This window comes from Emys orbicularis, chromosome 8 (assembly GCF_028017835.1).
Source record: "Emys orbicularis isolate rEmyOrb1 chromosome 8, rEmyOrb1.hap1, whole genome shotgun sequence".
NCBI classification, from domain to species: Eukaryota; Metazoa; Chordata; order Testudines; family Emydidae; genus Emys; species Emys orbicularis.
The window spans coordinates 34,091,755-34,118,120 of record NC_088690.1 but is presented as its reverse complement, the minus strand read 5'-3'; the positions used below and the strand labels follow the sequence as shown (position 1 = coordinate 34,118,120).

At 41.1% G+C, this 26,366-nt stretch overlaps 1 protein-coding gene across 1 annotated transcript in view; it reads left to right on the top strand.

Annotated features, from left to right (window-relative positions):
- TGFBR3 (transforming growth factor beta receptor 3) overlaps positions 1 to 26,366 on the top strand; it is a 146,331-nt gene that overhangs the window by 28,167 nt on the left and 91,798 nt on the right. The gene's annotated exons all lie outside the window — the stretch shown is intronic.

The window sequence follows — 26,366 nt, the reverse complement described above, 5'->3', positions numbered from 1 at the left end:
ACAGTCACATGTCTTTACTACAGATGGAGACGAAGTCCAGTGTGGTCCAAGGCAGCTGTTTGCTCTACTCTGAGTCTCCCCAAAGAACAAGGGTCTAAGTCTCCCACTGTAGAGTATTTGCACAGGAATAATCCTATTAAGATTCACAGGAATTATTCATATCCTAAAATGGAAAAATCAGACACTTGAATATTAGGCTTACAAATTTTGTGAAGGACGTTCAGATCTCTACTTTGGAACTACACTGCTTGAAGTCTCAGGAAAGTCCGTTCTGCCTTCTTTTCCCCGGAAAGTTGGAAGGTTTTCTTTAAATACGGCATTTGGTACATTTGACTGTTTCTTTGTTGTCTCCTGACAATTCAATGGTACCACATTCCTCTTCTCCCTCAGTACCTGAGAATGTCAAGGCATACCAGGACCTTTTGCAGCTTATGGCTGCTTCCTTGGGCATCCAGGCAGAATTTTTACAGGAGAATATGCACAAGTTCTCAACATTCTCCAACTGTCTGTGCTGGAGAGTATAGTGCTCCCTATTAATGACACTGTCCTGGAACCTGCAAAGGCAAGGGCTTCTGTGCTGCCAGGCATTTGGAGAAGTGCTGCCAGGCATTTGGAGAAGTGCTTTTTCATCCCTATGCAGGGTTTTGTGAGTTTCTATTCTCACTCAGTCCCTAATTCTCTTGTTATGACTGCAGCGAATGATAGGGCTTGACAGGGTAGATATCAATCTACTCCCAAGGAAAAGGAGTCCAAGAAGATGGACTTACTCGGGAGAAAGATTTATACCTCCTCTTCCCTGAAAATGTGTGTCATGAACCAACAAGTGTTGCTATACAAATATGACTTCTGTTAATTGGACTGTCCTATCTATATTTGCAGACAAGTTGCTGGATGCCTCCAGAATGCTTTTGTGGTTGAAGGCTGTTTGGTGGTCAAATCCCAGTAGTCAGCATTGGATATGACGAATACATTGGCCAGAATTATGGCCTCAGCTGTGACCATGAGGAAGGTGTCATGGCTGCAGAATTCAGGCATTGGTTCTCAGGTGCAACAGGGTATTGAGGGCCTTTCCTTCTACGTTCAGGTGCTATTCTCAGATAAGATAGATGAGAACTTGCACTCTTTTAAAGATTCGTGAGCCATGCTGCATTCTTTAGGGGTGTATCCTGAGGTGGTACAAAGGCACCATTATGGCAGTCAGCAACAGCAGTACTGCTCTCGGCACTTCATTGGGCAGTCCTTCTTTCCTGCAAAGTAGTGGGAATACCCCAGAAAGAGTCTTAGATCTCAGAGGCAAAGGCCTTCTGGTTCTAGTTTCAGCCAATCAACTCATGTCCTCCCCAGTGTCTACTGAGTGACTGTTTTTGACTCTGTGTCTGGGGCAGTGATCCAGTCGTGATTTCTACATACCCGTCCCCCCTTTCAGGGATAGGCTGGCTCAGTTTTACAGTGTTTGGGACTCAGTTACCACGGACAACTAGGTCCTAAGCACTGTCAGATCAGGTTATGCCATCAAGTTTTTTTTCCATCCTTCCTCCCTACCTTCCTTCCCCATCCGGGCAGGACAATCCCACAGGCCGGATGTGGCCCGCGGGCCGTAGTTTGCCCACCTCTGGTTAAAAAGTGGTGAAGACAGACCAGCTCGACTTTCAGCTCTGGTTAGCAGCTCAGGTTCAACCCCATGCTCCCATATAGGCTTTAATTTTAGCTGCTAACCAGAGTTAAAAGCAGAGTTGCTGTGTCTTCACTGCCATTTTAACCTTAGTTAGCAAAGAGAAACTTTTTTGCAATGTAGACGTACAGTAAGAGCTATAGTCAATTGAAAGCACTACTAAGCCCTCTAAAGCCTCTTGAAAAATGGTTAGACCATTAAGTAAAGAGACTGATTCTTTTAAAAAGAATGAGTAACTCAATGGTATCTGAAGGACTGCTATCACAATAGTCTTTATGTGTAAATTAATCAAGGCTACAGTGTGTCCTGTTTAAAAAAAATCATTAAAACCGCTCCAGACCTCAAATCTCTACCACTGGAGGACAGATGATGCATGTGAGAGAACTTTTTGTAGTGTTTCCCTAAATTATTGCTCTTTTTGGTACTGAGGAGCTGCAAATGGAAAATAAAGGGAAAGGAGAAAAAATTGTTTTAAATTTTCAGCATTTGACATGGTGCTATTTAGCTGTCTTTTAAGAAATAGTTAGCCCCAGCCTGGCCATCCCTTTCTGAGGTATGAATAGTGTGTTTGCAGGAAGACTGGGGAGAGAGGCGCTACTGAGAGACCTTATGTCATGACGACAATGTCCTGCCATTGTAAAGGGTGAATTTAGTAATGCTGAGAAAAGTAAATGAAGTCATGCCAGGAAAAGCTTTATGTTTAGAAACAACAATCTCCTGTGTGCTCCCAAGAGTGGAACAAATCCCTTTATATGACTTAACTGTAATTGATTGTGCTTGTTTCCACTAAATTTCCAGTAAATATAGGTCAAATAGTAGTTTCAAATAGACACAGTAACATGAAATTTAGATTGATCTATTGCACGAGGCATATTTTTATTAAGTAAAATTTATAGGGCTGTCAATTAAAAAATTATGGCAGTTAATCATGAGATAAAATATAGTCGTGATTCATCACAGTTTTAATCACACTGTTAATAATAGAACACCAATTTAAATTTATTATAAATATTTTGAATGTTTTCCTACATTTTCAAAAATATTGATTTCAATTACAACACAGAATACAGTGTACACTGCTCACTTTTATAATTTATTACAAATATTTGCACTGTAAAAAAGATAAACAAGAAATAGTATCTTTCAGTTCACCTCATACAAGTACGGTATTGCAATCTCTTTATCGTGAAAGAGTAACTTACAAATGTAGAATTTTTTTTACATACCTACACTCAAAACCTACACTCAAAAACAAAACAATGTAAAACTTTAGAGCCCACAAGTCCACTCAGTCCTACTTCTTGTTCAGCCAGTCACTAAAACAAACAAGTTTTTTACCTGCCAGATATACCTTATGTGACAGATGTACCTTGCAACGCCATCTACAACAGTGCCATGTGAACGCTAGTTCTCACTTTCAGGTGATGTGGTGAATAAGAAGCAGGCAGCATTATCTCCCATAAATGTAAACAAACTTGTTTGTATTAGCGATAGGCTGAACAAGAAGTAGGACTGAGTGAACTTGGCGGCTCTAAAGTTTTACATTGTTTTGTTTTTGAGTGCTATGTTAAAAAAAAAAAAATTCTAGATTTGTAAATTGCACTTGCATGATAGAGATTGCAATACAGTACTTATGAGGTGAATTGAAAAATACTATTTCTTTATCTTTTTTACAGTGCAAATATTTGTAATAAATTATAAAAGTGAGCAGTGTACACTGTATTCTGTGTTGTAATTGAAATCAATATTTTTGAAAATGTAGAAAAACATTCAAAATATTTAATACATTTCAATTGGTATTCTATTATTGTTTAATAGTGCAATTAAAACTGTGGTTAATCCCGACTATTTATTTTTTTAATCTAGTTAATTTGTTTTGCATTAATCGCTTGTGTTAACTGCAATTAATTGACAGCCCTAAAATATGAATAACAATTTAATACATTTATTAAGCATGCCAAGGCAGTGTTAGTTTGATTATTGTACTCTCCATTGTGACATGAGATTTGTCAAAAATTAACAAAAAGCATCTGCAAGGGAATAAAAGTATCATAAAATTATCTTGGTTAACACCATATGGTGTTTTCAATAACTGTAAGTGTACATCTTTTGTATATTAATCTAGAGAGCAGGAATGTAGCCAGGGTTAGGACTAAGGGTCCTTGTTCCACATCCATTTAAAAAAAATAGATTGGCCCAGATGAGTATTTACATGTAATTACAGCCTCAAACACTTCATCTTCTCTACAAAACATATTCCTGACAACATCCCGAGAGATATATGATATATGTGTAAAGGTAATGAATAAATAGCAGATCCACTAAACAGAGAACATCACGAGAATACATTTACTTGGAATTCTGTAAGCATGCTGTATGTTAGGTGGACTGCTGAAAGTGTTAGAGTGAGAATGCAAATGGAGCTGTTGAGCTAGTATTTTGTGCTACAACTGTGCTAAACATGGACTGGGGGGGGGGGGGAAGAATTGTACCTGTATAGGAAGGTCTCTTTACATTTGTTTCCTGTTTTTCCATAATCCTTATACAGAATTAATATTACATATAGGGGTAATTTATTCTAATGGGTCTCTTCAGATTGGTCTTCCTCCAGTAAGTCATATCCAGTTCAGTGGGCCAAATTCTACCCTCATTTACATAAGTGTAAATGCAGATTTCAGAGTGGTAGCTGTGTTAGTCTGTCTCAGCAAAAATAACAAGGAGTCCTTGTGGCACCTTAGAGACTAACAAATTTCGTGGGCTAAAACCCACTTCATCAGATGCATGGAGTGAAAAACACAGAAAGCAGTATAAATATTACAGCACATGAAAAGATGGGAGTTGCCTTACCAAGTGGGGGGTCAGTGCTAATGAGGCTAATTCAATTAAGGTGGAAGTGGCCTATTCTCAACAGTTGTCAACAATGTTTACTTTGTTTTGTGGGATCCTTTGTGTGACCTACCGCTCTTTTGCCTAATTAAAGGTGCCTTTTGTTTTAATTTGCATTTCTTTTAAAATGGAGATTTAGTCCTATCTCCAGTTTTCACAGAGGGTCTGATGTCAGAGTAATTACCTACACCCCTTCTTGTCAACTGTTGAGAATAGGCCACTTCCACCCTAATTGAATTAGCCTCGTTAGCACTCCATGCATCTGATGAAGTGGGTTTTAGCCCACGAAACCTTATGCCCAAATAAATTTGTTAGTATCTAAGGTGCCACAAGGACTCCTCATTGTTTTTGTAAATGCGGAGTAACTCAGTTGATAGAGACCGATGGAATGTACATGCTAATCAAATCTCCTTTTTCTCACTGTTAAAATAGTATGCTTGGGGTCAGACCAATTCAAAATGGAGGATTTTTTTAATGCTTGCTGGTTTGTATGCTTTTGAACACACTGAGCCAAGGCCGAACTTTGTTTCTGGATATCTTCCAACAAAATTGGCTTTCTAATTGAAAATAATCCATGCTAGTCTCTGACCTTCAGAATATTCATGGCTCTGCTGGAGTACATGGGCCAACATTTGTTGTGCTCAGGCAGTTTTAAAAATGATGTCCACAGGGACTAGCTCACAATGGTAAACTGCATGGGGAAGGAATATCACTATGGTAACTTGAAGACAGTTTGTTGCCCATTCTTTAATCATTTTTCTAGTGTAAACATTTAAATCTTCAGTATATTTTTTAGGTCTTGCTTTTTTATTTTTGCAATTATTTGTCTGAGTCTTGAGTGTTTAAACCCAGGTCATAACGTCCCTTTGTAGCTGACCTTGTCGTAAAGCAGGGAATTGAATCTTTATGATAATAAGTATCTTCAATCATGTTTTAAAGATTCCAGCACCTGGACATTAGAAAATGCCCTTCCTTACTCTGTTTTACGAGATGTACTCTGATACTCTGTTTGCAAAAACGTAGATTCATGGAGCTCTGTATTAACATATTGTTTTAATGCTAGCTGCAGTTCACCCAAGCCTGCAAATGATTTACAGTACAATGTGTATCTTATTGAATAGATTGAAAGCTATGGGCATAGAGGAATTAAAAAATAACAACACACATACACTCAAAAACTTCATCATGAGAGATTTTTGAGGAATAATCAGAACATATGGAATAGCTGAAGATAAATATGTTTCCATAAGCCTAAATTAAGCCAGCTGCTCACCCTACTATAGAATTTGGCCCATATATTTAATTCTACTCTAATTTTCTTTCTCTATGCTCCAATGTAACTTTGCACCTATGGATGTACACATGTGACGTGGAGAGCAGAATTTGGCCCAGGGTATTCAAAAGAAAAGCAACTTTCTGTGGTGGTTTCCGGGTGGGGAGTGAGGCAGGGAGAGAAGAAAAATGTAGCTTGTATTTAAATCTTTTATCACATTATATTTTTCTGAAGTTATAAAAAGTGTGATGTGTCTACAGCACCAGGCTCACTGCTATAGAGCTGTGTTTGGGCTCTCCATTCTCCACTGGAAGTTTTAATAGCTACTGTTTGATTCAAAACAAATTTCCAGAACACAAAGGGGATTTTAGTTTTTTGTTCACTAGTCATGGAGACCAATTAAATGCAATTCAGTATGACACAGAAAGAATTTTTTTGGTACTGAGTGAGTACTATACTAAACTTTACTAAATTTGTTGCTTCTACCATGGGCTCTGTTGGGTTTAAATGGCTATTCACAGCAGGGGATCATGTGGAGCCACGCCCACCCAGCAGTAGATTTAGGAAGCACTGAGTGTCAGATGTAATGTCTCATGGAGCTTGGGGAACACAGTGTGTCGCTGTTTGGCCATTGGCCTGGGGCGACCACTCGTGCACACCCAGAATACCAGACATTCTGGGAATGGCATGGCCCACCACTGCCTGAGTGACTCTGCCCCCACTAGCATGACCATGCATCTGAGGTCAGGCCATATGGAGGATGCCATTTTGAAGAGTGCCCTGCCCCCATCCAGCATGATCTCGCAGATACGGTCGCACCAGCCAGGCAGAGCAGTGGGCTCTTCACAATGGTGTCCCCCAGGCGTGATACCAGACAGAACCTCATCTGGGGTTTTGTCTCAGTAATGAGCAGAGGACAAACCATTTAAAAATAGGACTGCCTGGCTTCAAACCAGACAAATGGCTTGCCCACGCTGACCAGTGAATAGGAGGGTATAGGCCTTCTCTCCGCATCCCTTCTGAGGGTGCTAGACTCAGAGTTCTCGAGCTCAGAATAGTGCAAGGATGCCGTATACAGTCCTTGATCTGGGGAGGACTTCATGTCCTCTTCCCTTTTCCTCCACTGTGTACCCTCACAGTTCTGGGCACAGAGTTCAGCCCTACACCTTCCTTCCTTAAATTTAAAAAAAATAACTAGGAAACAAAAAATACCCCAAACAAACAAGAAAAACTTTAAGCTTGCATAGCGAATGTCATTGCTGCACTTACTCAGCTGGGTTAGCTTTGCAGTCCCTTCACATTGCAGAGCTACTAAGTAACAGTGACTGAGTGAAAGAGGGGAGAAAGAAGAAAATAAATATTTGCCATCACTTTTGTTACCTTTGGCAGAACAAAAGACCAGGCTGAAGCTTAAAGTATTATGAAGAGGGAGGTTTGTTTTGCTTAAGCTGTGGAAACAAGATCAGTTTTCAAGGTTTGTGCAATGAGACATTTAATGATAGTGAACTTACCCTTAAAGGGTCAGTTATAGGAATTCAACCTTCATTTGAACTTGTAATCTTGTTTTCTTTAATTAGAAAAGGACTGGCACGTTGTAAGTTATGGACTCCTCTTCCCCCTAAGCCTGTTTCCTCCCACATGGCTTCTTGTTTTTTTCTGGGACCTATGTGTCTGCATTTGGTGGCACAGAGCAAATGCAACCTTTACCAGCAGTAGGCCAAATTCTGTCTTTGGAGTAACATTGTTGCAACTTACTGAGACACACTGAAGTTGCTAACCAGACCTATAAACCTGAGTGTGAACCATATTTTTTCTTCATCGCACTAAGGTCCACATCCATTAAAGTGGGTCTTCAGCCTGCTTACGTTTTGGGGCAGGGGTGAGGCAGAATCAGAGCTGTCCATGATTATTAATGCAGGAGTGGGGAGAAGCACTCTCCTTTCAGAGCCTGTCAGTTTCATTCTGCCTCCACAGCTGGAGACAAGTTCATCAGACCTTCCTGACATACAGCTCAAAGTAAAATGTCCCAATTATTTTTAGCAGAATAAATTGGCACTTTCTAATTGTTAGCTGTGCTCCATGGCTCTGCTGGGCTCAGAGAGCAGAGTGCATTTAAAGTCTCCTACTTAATGTCCTTGCTTGAAGCTCTGCAGTGGCTGGAGCTTCTATGAACCATGCAAAGAGAATTGTGGCAGACAAGGCCAAGAAGAAGGAAAAGGAAAGCCCTGTGTCTCCTGCTCCTCCCCTCTCCTTGAGTGCCTGGATATGTGAATCTTCTGGGGCGTGGCCCAGGTACTTCAATGGTAGCCCAATCTGGGCAGGGGTCACTGCTACCAGCCTCCTGGGTCTCAGCTCAGGTGGCTAGCCTGAGTCTCTGCCTGAGCCACAACATCCACACTGCTGTTTTTAGCATGCTGGCTTGAGTCACTCTAGCGTGGGTCTGTCTCCCCAGCCTGGGAGGCTCACTCCCAGCTGCAGTATAGATATACCCCCTGTGGCTCAGGACTGGCTCCAGGCACCAACCCAGCAAGCAGGTGCTTGGGGCGGCACGTCCAGCTCTTTGGTGGCAATTCGGCGGCGGGTCCCTCAGTCCCTCTCGGAGCAAAGGACCAGCCGCTGAATTGCCGCCAAAAATTGAAGCGGCGGCGGTAGAGCAGATCGCGATCGCGGCTTTTTTTTTTTTTCCCGCTTGGGGTGGCAAAAACCGTGGAGCCGGCCCTGCTGTGGCTGCCACTAATGCAGTATGCAGAAGTAAAAACAATCCAGTTCATACAAAGAAGAGCTTCTCTGTGTTTCGAGACAATGCGTGACGTGGTGCCATCCCAGCTGAAGCCGAACTGGGCTACACAGCAGCCATTTGATGAAGGGGGAAGAGTTGGTGGGAAGGAACAAATGAAGAGGAGGGTTGGGAGCAGTGTGGAAGGGAAAGAATAAAGGGAAAAGAGGGAGTGGATAAATATAGGACTGAATCCTGATTGCCTTAGTTATGCATATAATCCCATTGAGCTCAGTGCCTCTGCCTGTGTGAGAAAGACAAGCTGGTTTTGTCCCATATAAAAAACTTATAACTATATAGTTCAACGTTTGTCTGTTTTTAATTCCACCTCTGAGTTTGGGTGAGGATCTGGTGATGCCATAAACCACAGGGAGAAGGTTTGAGTGGTTCGTATATATCAGTGATACTCAGATTGAGGCTTGCGAGCTGTAAGTGGCTCTTTGCAGCAGATGATATTAAAACACTGTGATTTAATTATTAACCAATCAGGATGCTTTTACTATGTTATTAACCGATTGTAGTTGATAAAAATGAATATAAATATGAATAAAATAAATATAAAAAAATAAAAATAAATAAAATAAAAATGATCAGTCATTTTGCTGTGAGAATTCTATATAGAGAGTAAATGAAACAATGAATTCACACTACTGGGTCTCTTTGGGTAATGTTGATTGCTAATTTGGCTCCTGAACCACTGAGATCTGAGTATCACTGGTATATACGATAATTCAGAGGTTCTCAAATTTATTTGTATCACTCCCCCCTTCTTTGTGTCTGTAGTCGTTTATGCCCCTCCAACCACAGAAGTACATGTACGCCGCCCAGCTCTGAAGGCAGAGCAGAGAGCAGTGGCTGCTGGCTGGGTGCCCAGCTCTGAAGGCAGCGCCACACCAGCAGCAGCTCAGAAATAAGGGTGGCAATGTGAAAAGTGATATTTGTCAAGATCACTTTTCACAGTAGACTTAGCACTCCATTGCCACCCTGACTTCTGTGCTGCTGCTATCACCCTGGGGCTGGCAGCCTGAGCTGTTAGCAGAGCCCCCCACACCTGGGGCTGGCTGCTGCCTCCTCCAGGTGAGGGATTTGGGGAGAGGGAGGAAGGAAAGCTCGAGCCCAGTTTGCTTCCCAGTGAAGGATGGAGGGGCAGGAGAGGAGAGCCTGAGCCTGGGCAGCGGGGCTTCAGCTGTCGGCCCTGGGCAGCAGGGCTCTGGCTGTCCCCTCCCCCTGCCTCCCACATCTGCATGGCTCTTCTGCCTGAGTCCAGCCACCCAGGGCTGACACCTAGAGCTCTTTTAAAAAAAAAAAACAAAAAAAACAACCCCCCCACCCCCAGCTCGTGCCTCCTTTGACACATTCCTGCACTCCCCTGGGAGACCACCCCGTAGTTTGAGAACTGCTGCTATAATCTAACACAGTAATGGGTTCATAGCTATGTGTTGGTTATTCTGTCTTTATAGTAGAATTGCCTGGCTTCAAGAGCAATAGCTGTAAAATATTGCCAGAGGGGAAGCGTAGCTAATGAGAGTGTGGTGTGCTGTGCTACAAGAGGTTAACTTGAGGAGCCAGCCACAATCTTGGGTGGCGTCCTTGAGGTCATCCACATCAGACATGTATAAAAACATCAGCTGTAGACTGTTGTACTGCACTGTGTCTGCCCTTTTAGAGGGACCAATAAATGACCTTGTAATTGTGGACATGTTAGGGGAAATTTCAAATGCACAAATGGCAGTTAGGTGTTTGACTTTCAACTGGAAGTTAGGTGTCTTAAATGCCATTTGTGCCTTTGAAAAAATCTCTCCTGTCATCATTTTTCAATCATTTTGACTTTTAAAAAGACTCCAAGGAATTAATAAGTGTGGCATGTATAATCTTGATATTATACTAACTAACTACATTATCGTTGGCACGAAGTTGCTGCATGTTTTGGTACGTTTATCTACATGTACTGACATGGCCAGAGACAGGATACCAAACTAGATAGAACACTAGCCTGCTCCAGTAGGGCAGTTCCTCTCCATGGAATATCCCCAGAAAGGATGGTGTAGCATTTAGGGTGCCCACCTGGGATTTGGGAGACTTGGAGTTTGATTTGTTGCACTACTGCAGACTTCCTGTGTGACCTTGAAAATCAATAGGACTTTTTTTGGAAATGGGATATAGCTTAAGGCACGCGGGTGCTTTTGAAAATTTTACCATTAGTGTCTTTTTGCCTCAATCCCCATCTGTATAATGGGAATCCAAGGACTTCCCTATTCTATAGGGCTGTTAGGAGGATATATACCGTGAAGATTGTGAGGCACTCGTATACTACAGTGATAGGGGCTGTATAAGTACTATAGATAGATAGCATGTGCTGCTCTTAGAAGGGTCTGTTAGATTTGAGATCAGAGCATTGAAAGAATTGAGAACTGTTTATTCTCAGTTTAAATAAGTAACCTTTTCCTTTAAAGGAAAGGAAAAGTCAGCAGACATTGGTTTCTATGAAACTCCTAACGTAGATGTTGAAGTCTCGTGTGTGTGTGTGTGTGTGTGTGTTGTTTACTGCCTTATGAATTCCTGTCTATTTGGATATAAAAATAAATATAGGTCTGTCTTCACCTCATCAAATTGGCTTTAAATTGGCCTGGAATTTCATTACTTATTGTCTTTTAATTTACGAAAAGTTTATGATGACTCATTTTCAGCAACACAATAACAGCAGTAATGGTTTGTGAAGTTTCAATAGCAATCTATTAAAAATACAATGGTTTTGAATCTAAATAGGCTTTTTTTTTTAAAAAAACATGGTTTATTTTTTTTTCTTTGGCCCCAATATGGAATTCTAATGTAAAGCCAGCTGAATGCTTCCTGCCCTTGTTTGATAAAAAATGCACTTCCATTCATTGTTTCCATGCAACTTCCTATCCTTTCTACAGTAAAGAAGGTTAAAATCCAAGACAATTATGAGCTATCTCTGGGGAAAGGAACTATTTCACAACAAAAAGCATTTTTAAAGTTAGCCACAGCTTGAAATAATGAAATGAAATAATGCAGTAGTTCTAGATTTGTTCATTTCTTCTTCTTTCAGCGATGGATTTAAACACATCTTGATTGAATACTAACAAAAATGTCAAGAGAGAATATTAAATTTTGTTTCCCCCATTGTTGGTAGTCCATCAATCGGACGATGACAAATCTGTGCAGATCATCTATTGTTGGTCTCGTGGTGTGCCCTCTGATGACTGTACAAGCCAATTCTAGAGGTGCACATTTTGCTGCAGATGGTGCATGGGAAGTTCGCGGTCAGTGGATTGTGCGCTGCTGATGCTCTGTGACGTCGTTCGCGTGCCTCTTGTAGATGCCGGCAGCGGTCTTCCTCAAAGGCGATGCAGGTATTTCTGACGGTTGCATGCCACTGTGTTCTGTCGCTGGCGGCATCCTCAAGGTCCCTAGGTTTGATACTGCTGTACTGCAGATTGGCTTTGATGGTGTCCGTGTAACATTTCCGTGGACGACCTATATGCCGGATGCCCTGGGAGAGGCATACAGAAGCTGATGGGGGATTCTGTTGGCATCCATGCGGCTAACATGACCAGTCCAACGTAGCTGTGACTTCATGATCATCATTTCGATGCTTGTCATCTGGGCTCTCTCGAGGACCTCGAGATTGGGCACTTTGTCTTGCCAGCGGATCTTCATGATGTTGCGGAGGCAGCGCATGTGAAATGCTTCGAGCTGCTTGATGTGACGCCTATATAGTGTCCATGTTTTGCACCCGTACAAAAGAGATGAAAGAACAACAGCTCTGTACACAAGCAGTTTTGTTGACATCCGGATGTTGTGGTGATTTAAAACTTTGACACGCAGACAGCCAAGTGCCTGGTTTGCTTTGGATATTCGTGCGTTGATCTCATTATCCAGTGATCCATCACTGGATATGACACTACCCAGGTATTTAAAGTTCTCCACTACTTTCAGCTGAGTGCCGTCAATGGAGATACTCTGGACAGAAGCATTTGATCCAGGTGCAGGTTGATGGAGAACTTCTGTCTTTCCGAGGCTGATAGTTAGTCCGAAAAGTTGCGAGGCCTCAGCAAACTTGTTGACAATGTGCTGAAGATCATTTTCAGTGTGAGCCATGAGGGCACAGTCGTCAGCAAAGAGTGCCTCAAGAAGGAGTTTCTGCACTGTCTTAGTCTTTGCATTCAGGCGACGGAGGTCAAAAAGTGAACCATCGTGCCGGTATTTCAAGTATATACCTCGGTCCATATCTTTCATTGCATGGTTAAGGACACATGCAAAGAACAGGTTAAATAGGACAGGAGCGAGAACACATCCTTGTTTCACGCCGTTGGTGATGTTAAAGGGGGCTGATGTGGCTCCATCAGACAATACTTCGCCTGTCATGAAAAAGGCATATAATCTGGGCAAATTTTCTTGGGCAGCCAAATCGTGTTAGAATGGTCTAAAGGGCTTCCCTGTTGACGGTATCAAACGCCTTTGTCAGATCTATGAAGACAGCATACAGGTGCATGTTCTGTTCAATGCACTTCTCTTGTATTTGTCTGACAGCAAACACCATGTCGACTGTGCTCCGGCCAGGTCGAAAACCACATTGACTTTCAGGTAGATTTGCCTTGGAAATACTGGCTATTAGGCGGTTCAAGATGATGCGGGCGATGATCTTCCCTCCAACGGAGAGGAGAGATATGCCTCTATAGTTTCCACATTCTGCTTTGCTGCCTTTGTTCTTGAAAAGAGAGACAATAGTAGCATCGCAGAGGTCCTGTGGTATGTTTTCATCCTCCCAGATGTTGATGATCACGCTGTGGAACGCTGCTAGTGATGCTGGACCTGCTGCTTTGTATATCTCTGCTGGTATCCCATCTTTTCCAGGAGCTTTCCCTGAACTCATCTGGCTAACAGCTTTCTTATTCTCATCTATAGTGGGCAGAAAATCAAGATCTGTCAGAGCAGGTTGTTGTGGAATTTCATTGAGGACAATATTATTCACAGTTGATGGTCTATTGAGAAGGTTGCTAAAGTGTTCTCGCCATCTTTCGTTGACGCCTTCTTTATCTTTAATCAGCGTTGTGTTGTCTAATGAGAGCAATGGGGTGGTCCTTGGGTTAGAAGGTCCATAGACAGTCTTAATAGCACTGAAGAACATCTTTAAGTTGTGGGTCTCAGCATAGTGCTCAATTTCTTTGGCTTTGCTCTCCCACCAGTTATCTTGTATCTGACAGAGGTCTTTCTGTGTTTTGCTCTGAAGGTACTTGAAATGGTCCTGCTTAGAGACTGAGGAGGGGTCATTCTGCCATTCGATAAAGGCTTTTCTCTTTACTTCCAGTGCTGAGCATATTTCTTCTTGGTTCTCATCAAACCAATCCTGATGTGTTCTTTTCTTTGGTCCAAGAGATGTTATTGCTGTGTCAGTCACTATCTGCTTGAACTGGTCCCACTTTTCGGTTACAGTACCGATCAGTTGTCCGTGGGATGTCAGTTTGTCATCAAGGCTCTTCTGGAATTTGTTGAAACATTGAGCATCCTTCAGTTTGGCTATATTGAAAGCAGGTCGCACATGCTTAGGGCGTTTGTGCCGAGAAGGAACGATGTAGAGTTGAAGAGACGTCCTGAATAATCTGTGATCTGTCCAGCACTCTGTGCCTCGCATTACTTTAGTAATCAGTACGTCTCGGATGTCTTGCCTTCTAACAATGGCATAATCTATCAGATGCCACTGTTTGGACCTAGGGTGCATCCACGTCGTTTTGTATTTGTCCGCTTGTCGGAACAGAGTGTTAATAATGGTCAGGTCATTTTCAGAACAAAGACTCAAAAGGGGTAGTCCATTGCTGTTCATTTTGCCTACACCATGTGGCCCAATTACTCCTTTCCAGTTCTCGCTGTCAGCCCCGACTCGGGCATTGAAATCTCCAAGTAGGAGTAGTTTGTCTGTTACAGGTGTGGCCTTGATCAGTCTGTCAAGATCGTCATAGAATTGTTCCTTTGAGTTGTCAGAGCATGTTAAAGTGGGTGCATATGCACTGATGATGGTGACATGACGTTTGGCATTTAGTGGGAAGCGTAGCTTCAGCAATCTTTCATTGATACCCACTGGAAGGTCTGAGAGTTGATGCATCAATAAGGTTTTTATTGCCAGACCAACTCCATGTATTCTATCCTCTGTCTCAGTCTTACCCTTCCAGAAGAAGGTGTAACCACCTCCTGGTTCACTCAAGAAACCTTTCCCAGGCAATCTTGTTTCACTTAATGCCGCTATATCGATGTTATAACGGACTAGTTCTCGAGCAATGAGAGCTGTCCTTCTCTCAGGTCTTGCAACAGCTTCTCGATCCATGAGGGTACGAACATTCCATACACCAATGATAAGTTTTCTCAAATTTTTCTTTTGGTTTCGGCCGCAGATTGGGTTGAACTGCCAGCCGCGGCTTGCTGGCCAGTTGTTGTAGAGCAGGCAATTTTTAGGCCACCTTTTCTAGGCCCCTCCCTTACTAGGGTGAGCAGTGCTGTCCTGAAGAGGGCTGCTCAGACGCCTGGGATGCTGCCGGGCAACTCTGCTACCTCAAGTACAGAGCTGGACGACCACCTATCCACAGACCACCTGCGTGCAAGATTGGGACTACGACTCCCAGTGGTAACCTCCACCTGTCGCTTTGCCCCTCCCCCATCGCCGCAGGACTTGAGTGGTATGATGATAATGTTTGATGATTTGCACAGAACCTGTGTGTGAAAGCTTTTTAAGTGGTAGAGCCATTGCACGGGAGCAATCCCACTCTCTCGACCTTAGAAGCCAGACACCAATGGTACGAAAAATCATCACGACTGGTAACTTCTTTGGTTGCAGTGGATGGCCTTGACGTCTTTCGTGCCTCATCAAGCCCTTCGCTTTCCACAAAGCGTTGCAAAACCGCCTTCTTGGCCGTTGGATCTTAGTGATCTCTTTTGCCCACTCCGCCGGAGCTGACGTCGCATGTGGGGTAGGCATATCCCAAATTCACTGAGGGTTTGGATCCCATCAGTTACACTCACCTGGTTTGGCCGGCCTGTCGAAGCCGTTGCCCGGGATGTGGCTGCTGCGCATGCTGCAGCTACTTGGAGCTACAGGTGAGAGCTGAGTGACAGGTGGGGACCAAAGTGGACGGACTACCCCCGAAGGGTACGACAAGTCCCCCCCATCAGAGGTACTACCCCTCCCTGGCCACCCCATACACCCCAATTCCCCCATTAATCCCTGTTCAGATAACAGCCATATCCTATTTTTACATAGACTTCCATGTGACAGAATCCCATAGTGTTTTACAATCTTTATACATGCTGGAAGTCAGCCATCACTGGAATGCATCCACGTCTAGTGTGGACCATGGTTAATAGGACACAGCAACATTAAATAACAGTTTTGGTCAGAAAGAGAATATTAGATGCACTTAGTACTGTAGGGGGAGCTTGGGTATGCACAGTAGAATAACCTAAACTAAAATTTGGTCATTGGAAACTTAGCTTTTGTGTTGTGGATCAGTGTAGTATGAATATTTTCAGTGATGAAGTCTGTAACACAAACTGTTGTGTCTTTAGTTCACTGGCATTCAAAACAAAAGCTCTGCATGTTAGGATTATTTAAATGGAAAAACAATCCATTTGGACTATGCTGATTATTCAGAGAAAAGATGAATTCCTGAATGTTTCCTGAAAGCTCACTTGGGAGGAAGAGAGGGAGAGTATTATTTGGAGATGGAAAAGTACTAGGAGAAAAGTTCCCTGTAAACAGCATGTTACTGCAAAATCCAGAAAAGCAGAAATTTGAACCTTGACAGTTTTTGGTCATAAAATAAGTACAGAAAAGATTGCATAAAATTTAGTACGGCACTTTAATAAAACACACAGTACATCTGTTTGGAAGGACTTTTTTCCAGGTACAGATGTTTGTTTTCTAGGGTAATGCTGTATTTGTAATACTGTCATGAAGTTGTGCTCAGCAGATGTTGAGCTGAACAGGTTTCTCATTCATTCCCTGTTTTTTGTTTAATCAAATTACTATATACCTAAACAACTGTAGTCTCTTGCTAAACTTGGTTTACAGTATATTGTTTACATTGGCTAACTTTCCTCTGCTTCAGCAGATATTGAACTGGACTTTAATGTATAATCAAGAAGTAATTTGATTTGGTCATCTTATTCATTCATAAAATTACTCCTTTATTTGTAATTTACTCCTTCATTAGTAACTATACCTTGCAACAAAATCTGAGTTTTATCTGATAGTTATCTCTTTCAAATTAATCCTGTAGTGTTCCAAGCACACCATTTATAATTTAACTAACCTCAGTTTTGCTTCTTGGCAGTGTGCACGCACACAGAAACACACACACAGAGGCAGAAACTTAAAAAAAGTGGAAGGAAAAATTTCTAGTTCCAAAGGCAATTTGCATTTCCTGCCTAAGGGAAAATGCCAGAAGTATGCAGGCAGTACAGAAGGTTAGATCACTTCTGCTGAAGCAGAGGCAGTGGGCCATATGGTTTTATCAGTAGCCAGGAATGGAGGGAATAAATATTTCAAAAGAGGCATCAAAAATCTCTCTGCACAGGGAGAAAATCAGATAAGTAGGATTATGTTGTACATAGTTACAATCCAACAGGAGAACAGCACACAACTTCTGCAGGAGGCTAGGATGGTTCTGAAATGGGCAGGTGGGAGACGTCAGATACTTATGCTGTACATGGTAAAAATCCTCTAAAAACACTACAGAAAATAAAGGAGGAAAATAGTATCTTGGTTAAACTTACATTTGACTTGCAATGCAATGTTAAAGCAACAGAGTGGATTGGGTGTTGCATGCAAATACTCTGGGATAGAATTGATCATAGTACAGAATAGGAATTATTAAGGGTGATAATAGTGGCATGAGGAGTGCATTCATTGGTACTCTGGTTGCATGCAGGATTGCTGAACAACCTGAAAACAAAACAGAGATTGGCATGTATCTTAATATGCTATTGCATAAATACACCAATGGGAAGGTAATGTAAAGGCCAAATTTACTTTCTTGCAGAGATTAGGTGGTGTTGCATAGTGGGTTTTGAGTTGACAAAACTAGTCTGAGTCTGTGAACTTATCCCCTTTAACTTACACTTCTCCCTTGTCTCAGGGGTGATTCAATTCAAAAGAACCATGACCGAAAACACACCTTTCTAGCTGAAGGTAATCTTATGCTAAATGTTGGCAATAAAAGAACCCCCAGAAAGTTAAGGTCCCCTAAGAGCAGTATATGTAGACTTGCATATGATATCTATGCCATTTATTATTTCAATAGAATGTTTTTTCTCCTCCTTTTTCACGCTCTTTCTTTCTGTATTTGGTTTTCTTTGCACATCATTTTCTCATTGCATTGTTTTACCCCCTCATTCTTTTCCTCCCAATCTATTCTATGCAAAGTATAAAACCAGTAACATTTGAGAAACAGTCAAACTTCTGAATCTACTGCCTTCAGACGGTTTCAGTATTTACACTAAACAAATACAGCTGTCCCTAATAGTTGCTTATCTCTACCCACCTGCCCTTTGTGGTTTTACACTACAGGTCATATACTGCCCAGTGTTGGCTGCAGTTCCTTTACATCGCCTGTGGTACATGTGTCTCAGAGTTTGCCTCCTTGCTTTACATCAGCAGTTATTAGTGTCCTACTCATCTTTCCTCTCTGGAAAGACATGCTACATGTGCTTCCAGAAATGTTGCTCAACCTCAATCATGTGTGTTTTGACTTCAATTAAAATAGGATCTGGCCCAAATTCACTGACACTAATTTAATGTGTGAGGTGAATTGAATGTATAATACTCAAATCAGAGAACAAACGAAAGTGAAAAGCTTTAGTTTTGTAGAGCAGTGGCTCTCAACCTTTCCAGACAGACCCAAGTTTCACCTACTTAAGCTTACAAAATCAGATCTAAATATGCAAAGGTGTCACAGCATGCTATTACTAAAAAATTGCTTTACTTTCTCATTTTTACTATATAATTATAAAATAAATCAACTGGAATATAAATATTGTACTTACGTTTCAGTGTATGGTGTATATAGAGCAGTATAAACAAGTAGTATGAAATTTTAGTTTGTACAGACTTTGCTAGTGCTTTTTATGTAGTCTGTTGTAAAACTAGGCAAATATCTAGATAAGTTGACGTACCCCTGTGACACACCCCCCCCGGGTGCCACTTGGAACTGGGGTACCACTGAGCCTGCCTGACCCACCAGCCTGGGTTCCCTTTACATTGTACTGCTGTGCAGCCTGCCAAGCCCTCCCTCAGGCTTCAGACTGCACTTTACCAACACACATACACACCCAGCTGCAGAAACACACAGATGCTGAAATCAGCTCTGCATGGGAAGGCTCAGCTAAGGAATTGCCCGGTACTCAAGTGCACAACCCACTGTAGAGGGTAAACCCAAAATTATACGGTCTTGCACTGCACAGAGATCTGTACAGCATAAGCTCATGAAATTCGCCCCTTCCCTCAATGTGGAGGAAGATATGCAACAGCTTTTGCCCCTCAGTAATGTTTTCCACACACTGGTCTTAAACAAAACAAAACAAGTTTATTAACTACAAAAGATAGATTTTAAGTGATTATAAGGGAAAGCAAACAGATCAAAGCAGATTACCACGCAAATAAAATAAACACACAATCTAAACTTAATGTACTAAAGAAATTGGTTATAAGTAGCAAATTCTCACCCTAAATGTTGTTTTAGGCAGATTGCAGAGATTCTTGAAGGCAAGCTGCACTTCCTTACGGCTTAAAACTCCAGTTATTCCTTTCACAGGCTAGACAACCTCTAGCCTGGGTTCAGCCCTTCCCCCCAGTTCAGTCTTTTTGTTTCTCAGGTGTTTCAAGCAGTCTTCTTTCTTGGATGGGGAGTCAGTGAAGAACGAACCACAATGATGTCACTCCCCTCCCTTAAATAGCTTTAGCATATGGGGGGAACTCTTTTTCTCCCAGTTTGATTCCCCCGTCTGGTTAGTGGGAAAAACAGTAGTATTATTGTGGAGTCCAGTACCAGCTGACTTAGTCATATGTCCCTATAGGGCCACCGCAGCCATGACTCAGAGGCTGTTTGCAGCATCCCTAGGAAGGCTTCTCAGGAAGGCTCCCCAGTGGGAGATTAGCATCTTCTAAGACCTATTGTTCTCCCTAATGGCCATTCCCAACCAGCCATCTAGACTGATTGTATTCTGACTAGTGGGCATTCCTAACTTCAGATACCAAAATGATACATGCATACAAATAAGATAATCATATTCAGTAAATCATTACCTTTCCAATGCCTTATCTTGCACAAAATACATCATAATTATGCCATACTCATATCATCATAATACTACTATGAAGAATATGGGGCATAATGCCACAACCCCCAGAAGACCTCTGTGTCCCCTGCCCCCATCTCCCCTCCCCTGGTTGAGAACCACTGTTGTAGAGCAACTCCTGGGACAAAATCCTGCTTAATTTACATCCATAAGTAGTCTTGTAGAAATCAAGTTTTCTCCTTCACCTGTTGAAGCCTACTCTGGGCCTATTCCTACTCCTTCACTGGGCCTACGTGTGCGATTTGTGTTCAGGATTTAGTCCATGATAGTGGCAGTGGAAAAGTATTGTGATATTTGAGATAGCATCCTCACAATAATCCCCTAACACTTTCAGGGCGGGTTTTTCAAAAGTATTCATTGTTGGTTTAACTGTGCACCCAGTGACATCTATGACGGTATTGCCATTGATGTCAATTGGAGTGCAGTTAGGCCAGAAAGTCTCTCTGGTTTGTTAGTTTATTTTTTGCTCGACATGCTTATCGGAATGGCAAAAAGGAGAAAACATCACAATTTAGAACAAAAGAAACAACAGTTATTTGATACCATAAAATCATTCCCTTTTCTCTCTCTTCCCTCCAAAAATGTTGGGTTGTGTGAAATATTTTTAATTTATTGCAAAAAGAAATTTAATTTGTTTTCAATAAATTGTCAGTTTAATATAATAACATAGCACAAACATCCATGTAGCTGTAGAAGCTTTGTAAACAATTAAGATTGTGTTTGAAAGTAATCCTTGTTCTACTTCTAAGGAATAAGATAAGTTTTAGAGCATCCAGAACTTGCTTTTGACCTGAACCAAATGGTACTGGATCCTCAAAGGTTCTGGTTTAAATCTAAAAACTCTGGTGTTCAGGTGGGTTCTAAGTTAAGGATGAAACTGTCTGGCCATATGTTACAGTGACTGTAGATTTTCCCTCTCATTCGCTTGCTCCTTCTCAAAAAGATGGCTGATGGTGCAATTCTTTGTCATGGAAGAATATGTAACAGTAAATGGATATCTCCTACTCACTTGTAAATACAATTTTAACATGCCTTCCTGTCTCTTGAAATGAGAAGGCTAACTGTAGGTATTGCTAATTATCACTAACATAGGTAAAGATTTCTTTCTTAATATAATTAGCAATATGCAGTAACAGAGATATCTAGAATTACCATTTCATGTGGCCTGTAATATAATATGCTTGAGTGCATACACTAACTTGACACTGTTATTTGACTTTCTCTTATCCAGAGACTACCTAGCTGCCTTCCTCTTGCTGTTACTCCTGTTCTTCACTCAAACAGATACTCTAAAAACAATAACTTGTGGTGTAATTCTTACTGTGACAGTTTCTTGGGTTTTTACTATCCAGGCACTTCAGAGCACAGTCCATGCCAACAGATTACCATATGAGGCAATGGAAACTGTGCCATTACCATCAGCAGAAAACCCATAAATCTTCAAAGAAATCTCATTTATCCTGATAGTAAGTCATATTTGTATTACAGTACTGGGTTCCTTCTAAGAAGTGCCAAATGGGAATAGTTCTCTTAAATTCAGTATAATTTTTTTATTTGAGTGAAGGTTCTTTTTTTCTCTCTTTTTCTTTCTTATTGTTACTAATTCTTTAACGCTTTTCTTTCCTTGTTGAAGTTGAGTGATCTTAGATGTTGGGTTCCCAAGAGAAATTCTGGGTTCTAGGGGATATTGGATGTTTTTTTATCCCCTTACCTCACCTAGATATCCCCGTTTTCCCTTTGCTCCCACACTTGCTTTTTCTCTCTTGGTTATCAGTTTAGTGACATTTCTTTAAAATTTGTTGTGTGTAATTCTGATGTGGCATAAGCAAAGCAAACCAAAGGCTGTAGTTTCTCAGGATGGGTCACATAGGGTGGTCTATTCATAGCATGGACTAGTTTACATACAAGAAAGGCAAGTGGAAGTTTAATATTTTCTCTTTGAAAGAGTTGAAGTACTGAGGCCTTTACCAGTTTCTTTGCGTTGGATCTCTCCCTGGCATATTAGTACAGTGTAAATGCTCAGATAAATGTGCTTTTTCAGTAAAAAGTCCTTGATCAAAGGAGAGCATATAGGAGAATACAATCCCTCCCTGAGCTATCTGTGGAATGGTGTGTCTCTGTCTCCGCCCCCTGCATTGGCTATTTTTCATTAGTAATAAGTGGTGCAGCAGAAGTATATGAAAGATCTTTTCTGAGTATGCAGAGTGGTCCGTGTTTCATGCTGAGGCTCTATAGAAGAGGAGATAGCAGCTTGGCCTCTGCTTGCATTCCTGAGCCCCCTAGTGACGCATCAAACTAGGTCTCTCCTGAAATCTGACCCTCTTTGTCTAGTTCCATTCATCATGCTACAGACCAATAAAGAGTGCCACTAAATTACCACACACACCCAAGCCACTCCTTTGTACAAGTTGGTCACCTGGGCATATTTGGTTCCTGTTTGGACATTTAGCCCCATTTGGGATAGACTTACCAGCAAAAGTATATGGAGTGTAGATATTAAAAGTGGTGACGTCTAGCTAGATTCCCAAAGGCCTACAGAGCTGGTCTATAGTCATTTACATTACTTCAAAATTAACAGCTCAGAGATCCCTGGTGTTTCTGGACTTTGCTGTTTCCAGATGTTTTTAAACTTTTGCCTTTATGCAAAATGCCCAGATATGGAACATTCCCTCATATGAAAATCAATTAGACGAAATCTGTGCTTTCCTCTAAGAAGTGTTGGATTCTGTTGCAGTTTGCAGGCTCCTGCAGGGCCTTTTGGGATTCCTATGGAAGAATGTTAACATGCTTTGGAGCCTGCCATTCAGATTCACACAGTTTGCGGGAGTTGGTCACACTTGTCAGCTAACGGAGCTGCAGAAGTCCCTATGAAAATATAACAGAAACTGTATTAGCCTATATTATTATTTGAATCAAATCCACCATAGTTATGAGTTGGTTTGGGGTTATAATATTGCCCCCACCCCATCTCTACCGTTTTTATTACAACAGAACACACGTTACTCATTAGGAGCTTGGGTGATAGGGGAAACAGAGTGCTTAAATTATGTTGAATAAGTTCCAGATGTTAGTATCAAACAGAATTGGATCTATATTAAGGGCCTTTTTAAAAAATTGCTATTTATTGAAAGTGGAAAAAAGTTTAATACAATTCTCTAACAGTTGTTACCCTGAAATATGTTGTGCTACCTAGGAGTATATATCCGTTATAATGAGATTACTTTACCTGGTTTTCATCTTCAGAGGGCTTTACAAACCTTAACTAAATAATCTTTAGTTGCAATACAAGCTGGGATTTTTTAAATAAGAAAACTGTTAAAGAAATGGAACATGTAGTACAATAGCAAGACGGGTGAGTTACAAGCTCAACTTAAAATACATAGTCTCAGTAGGGGTAAGTCTGTATTCTGTTAAACAGTGATAATGTCAAGTATGGGTGGCGTCTTAGCATAGTTGATGACAGTGAAGTAGAAAAGGGAAGGCCAGGATGTGGGCATGTAGTGAGAAGGCTGGCAGAAGTGGATCTAGAGCTTGTACATGGCTAAACAACAGGAAAGTAAAGCTGAGGCAGGATAAGGCAGTGGTTTTATATAGGGCTTCAGCTATGAGCAGGCTGTGCTGGGGAAGATAAATAAGATGATTAGTGGTATCACAGAGAGAGTTTTTTATTTTTGTATTTAATCTGTTTGGTTTTCCAGCATTATAAATTCTACATGTTGGATACGGTGATGAACACAGTATAAGAACCTATATAGACAGGATTGCAGGGATAACAGGACTTTTTTTTATGAGAAGAGGATTGGCACCCTGTATATGCAATGCTAGAAAGAATTGCTTCAGGTCGTATTCAGACCTGGTGAAAATATATGGAACTACATGAAAACCTTAATGATTTCCATGGGACATTGGTTGTAAACATGCAGACTCACGCCAGTCATTGCACAGTTCTCTGTTCATGTGATTTCCAGTGTTTCAAGATCAGAAGGATTTGCTGTTCCTGAGAATCCGAGAGCGCTAGAAAGCTTGGTGTAGCACCCAAAACAAATGCACGTTGTTGTTACAGAAGTAAAGACCAGGATGTATGATGGAGGGAAGGATGGGTAGATATTTTTAGAAATTAATTAGGAGGCTCAGAAATATCCTGTTGGAAAGCAGATAGTTGATCTTCCTCCAGAATGTCATTAAGAAAAGTGCACATTTTTGTCAACTTCGCTTCGTCAACGCCACTTCTTCCCGCCCCGCCCCACCCCACCTCCATGGACCTTTTGGTGTGCACCCTTCACTTAGCCTGCCCTGCCCTTGATGCAACTGCTGGCTCAGATGAGCACCTGATGATGCTTTAGGTAGAGGTTGCTGACTTGCCCTGTATTTTTCTTGAGCCTCTTCTTATGAATGAATTGTTCTACTGTTGCATTGCTTCTGCAGTTGGAAGAGAGGCTGGGTGACAGACCCCAAATCCATTCAGTAAATTGGCCAGCAAAAAGGAGCTCAAGTGAATGACCATTCCTTAGTCCTTCTTTCATTCCCTTACCCAAGTATCTGGCATGGCATTTGGGAATATTTATTGTGCAGCTCATATAATAACTCACTTAGCTGCAAGACTGATACACTGCTGGTTGGGCTGATTGGGACGGGGACTGTCTCATTGCACTGTGTTTGTACAGCGCCTTGTACAATCTGGTCCTGGTCCATGAATGGGGTTCCAAGGCACTATCATTATACCTGTACAGTAATAATAATATACTAATTTGTATTATTGTTACTGATAATAACAACTTTTTTAAAGCAATAAAAGAAACAACATTCTTATTAGGCTTTCTTAAAGTATAGTACGTATCACTGCTTGAGGACTGTATTTTTATTTTACGTGACTGTATCATTTAATCTTGCTTACAAAAATATTCAAAGTCTCCCACCCTTTCAGTGTTCATTCAGTGCTGTTGCCAAGCTTCTCATGTTGAGAGTGTGCTGTTTGCTCATCCTTTGCACTCCATGTCTGGGCAGGTGTAAATCATGCCTCAAGCAATGCCTTTAAAAAGTATGCCTGTCCTCTGGGAGCTGGCAGGACTTGTAGTATGCACCAGTGGGTTTTAGAATAAAAACAGCCTCTTTCACAGGACAGGACCTGCATGATCTAAGGCATTGCAAAAATCTCATTGTTCTCAACACCTTTGCTTTCTTTAGAAAAAGTCTGTTTTAAAAGAAACTATCCAACTCTCAAATGATCAGTTGTGGACTGTAATTTTTATTTAATAAGCAAACTATGGGTCAATGCTAAAACAAGAATTAAAAAAATATATACTTGCTGATTATACAGTTTGGGTCTGATGATCTTTAGCGATATGTAACTGCTTATGAACCATATACAAAAATCTGCAAAACATTGGTTGGAAATTTTTTTTTTTTTTTATTTCAAAGTTTCTTCAGTGGAAACCATTTCTTTTTCCTCTAGCAAATGTATAGCAGGCTGAGATATCACAATTCTTCAAGCCTGTGCCCAGTCTTTTCTATCTATAATCTTTGAGTTGACCTGGCATGCATCTGGGCCTAATTCAGTGACCTTCGTAATCAAAAACATACTGTATCTGTTGTTATAATGGTGTTTGAACCATTTTGGAAAAGTAGGGCTGCTTTTCATAAATATTTGTCTTGCTTTAGTTTCCTGAAGATATAGTTTATATGTAAACTACTCCATACACACTCACTGTCGTGCTATCCTGCTATATCACATCACACTGTCTCGAATACAACATAAGAGTATGGCAGTGATTATTTGAAAGGACATTGATTATGTTTTGGACTAGATAGCAGTTATCAGTTTAGATCATCATTGTCAGATTCAAAATAGACTTGGCAAACAAAATTTCAGTTTGCCATGTGATAAATGTCTGCAGTAATGTGGCAGGGCACCTGAACTATGTTTGCATTATATATCTGCTCTACTTCAAAAGGAATATATATGATTGAGTAGTTATGTTTTCTGTTTTTGTCATAAAGATGTTTCACATAGACAAATAATCTGCATCTCAGGCAAACCAATCCCTCCCCCCATTTTTTATTTTTCATTCTTTTCTTTCTCAGTCCTTATTTTCTTGGTGTACGGTGGACTTCCTACAATTTTGAGAAGGAGAGGAATACATGATTCAAATGAGGATTGTCAGAGAAATTAATTAAAGATCTAGCACCAAAAAGGAATGACAAAATAAGTAAATAAGCAAAGTAATTGAAACAAATTATTTATAATAACTAAAAAAGTTTATTTCCGTTATATATTGCAGATAACTAATTGAAGCCTCTGTCTGTGTTCCAACTGGTTTTGTAGTCAAAAAGACAATTCTAGTTTAAAAGATGTCATTTACTCTGGCTCGTGCCTCTGAATGGTGTGTATCTGT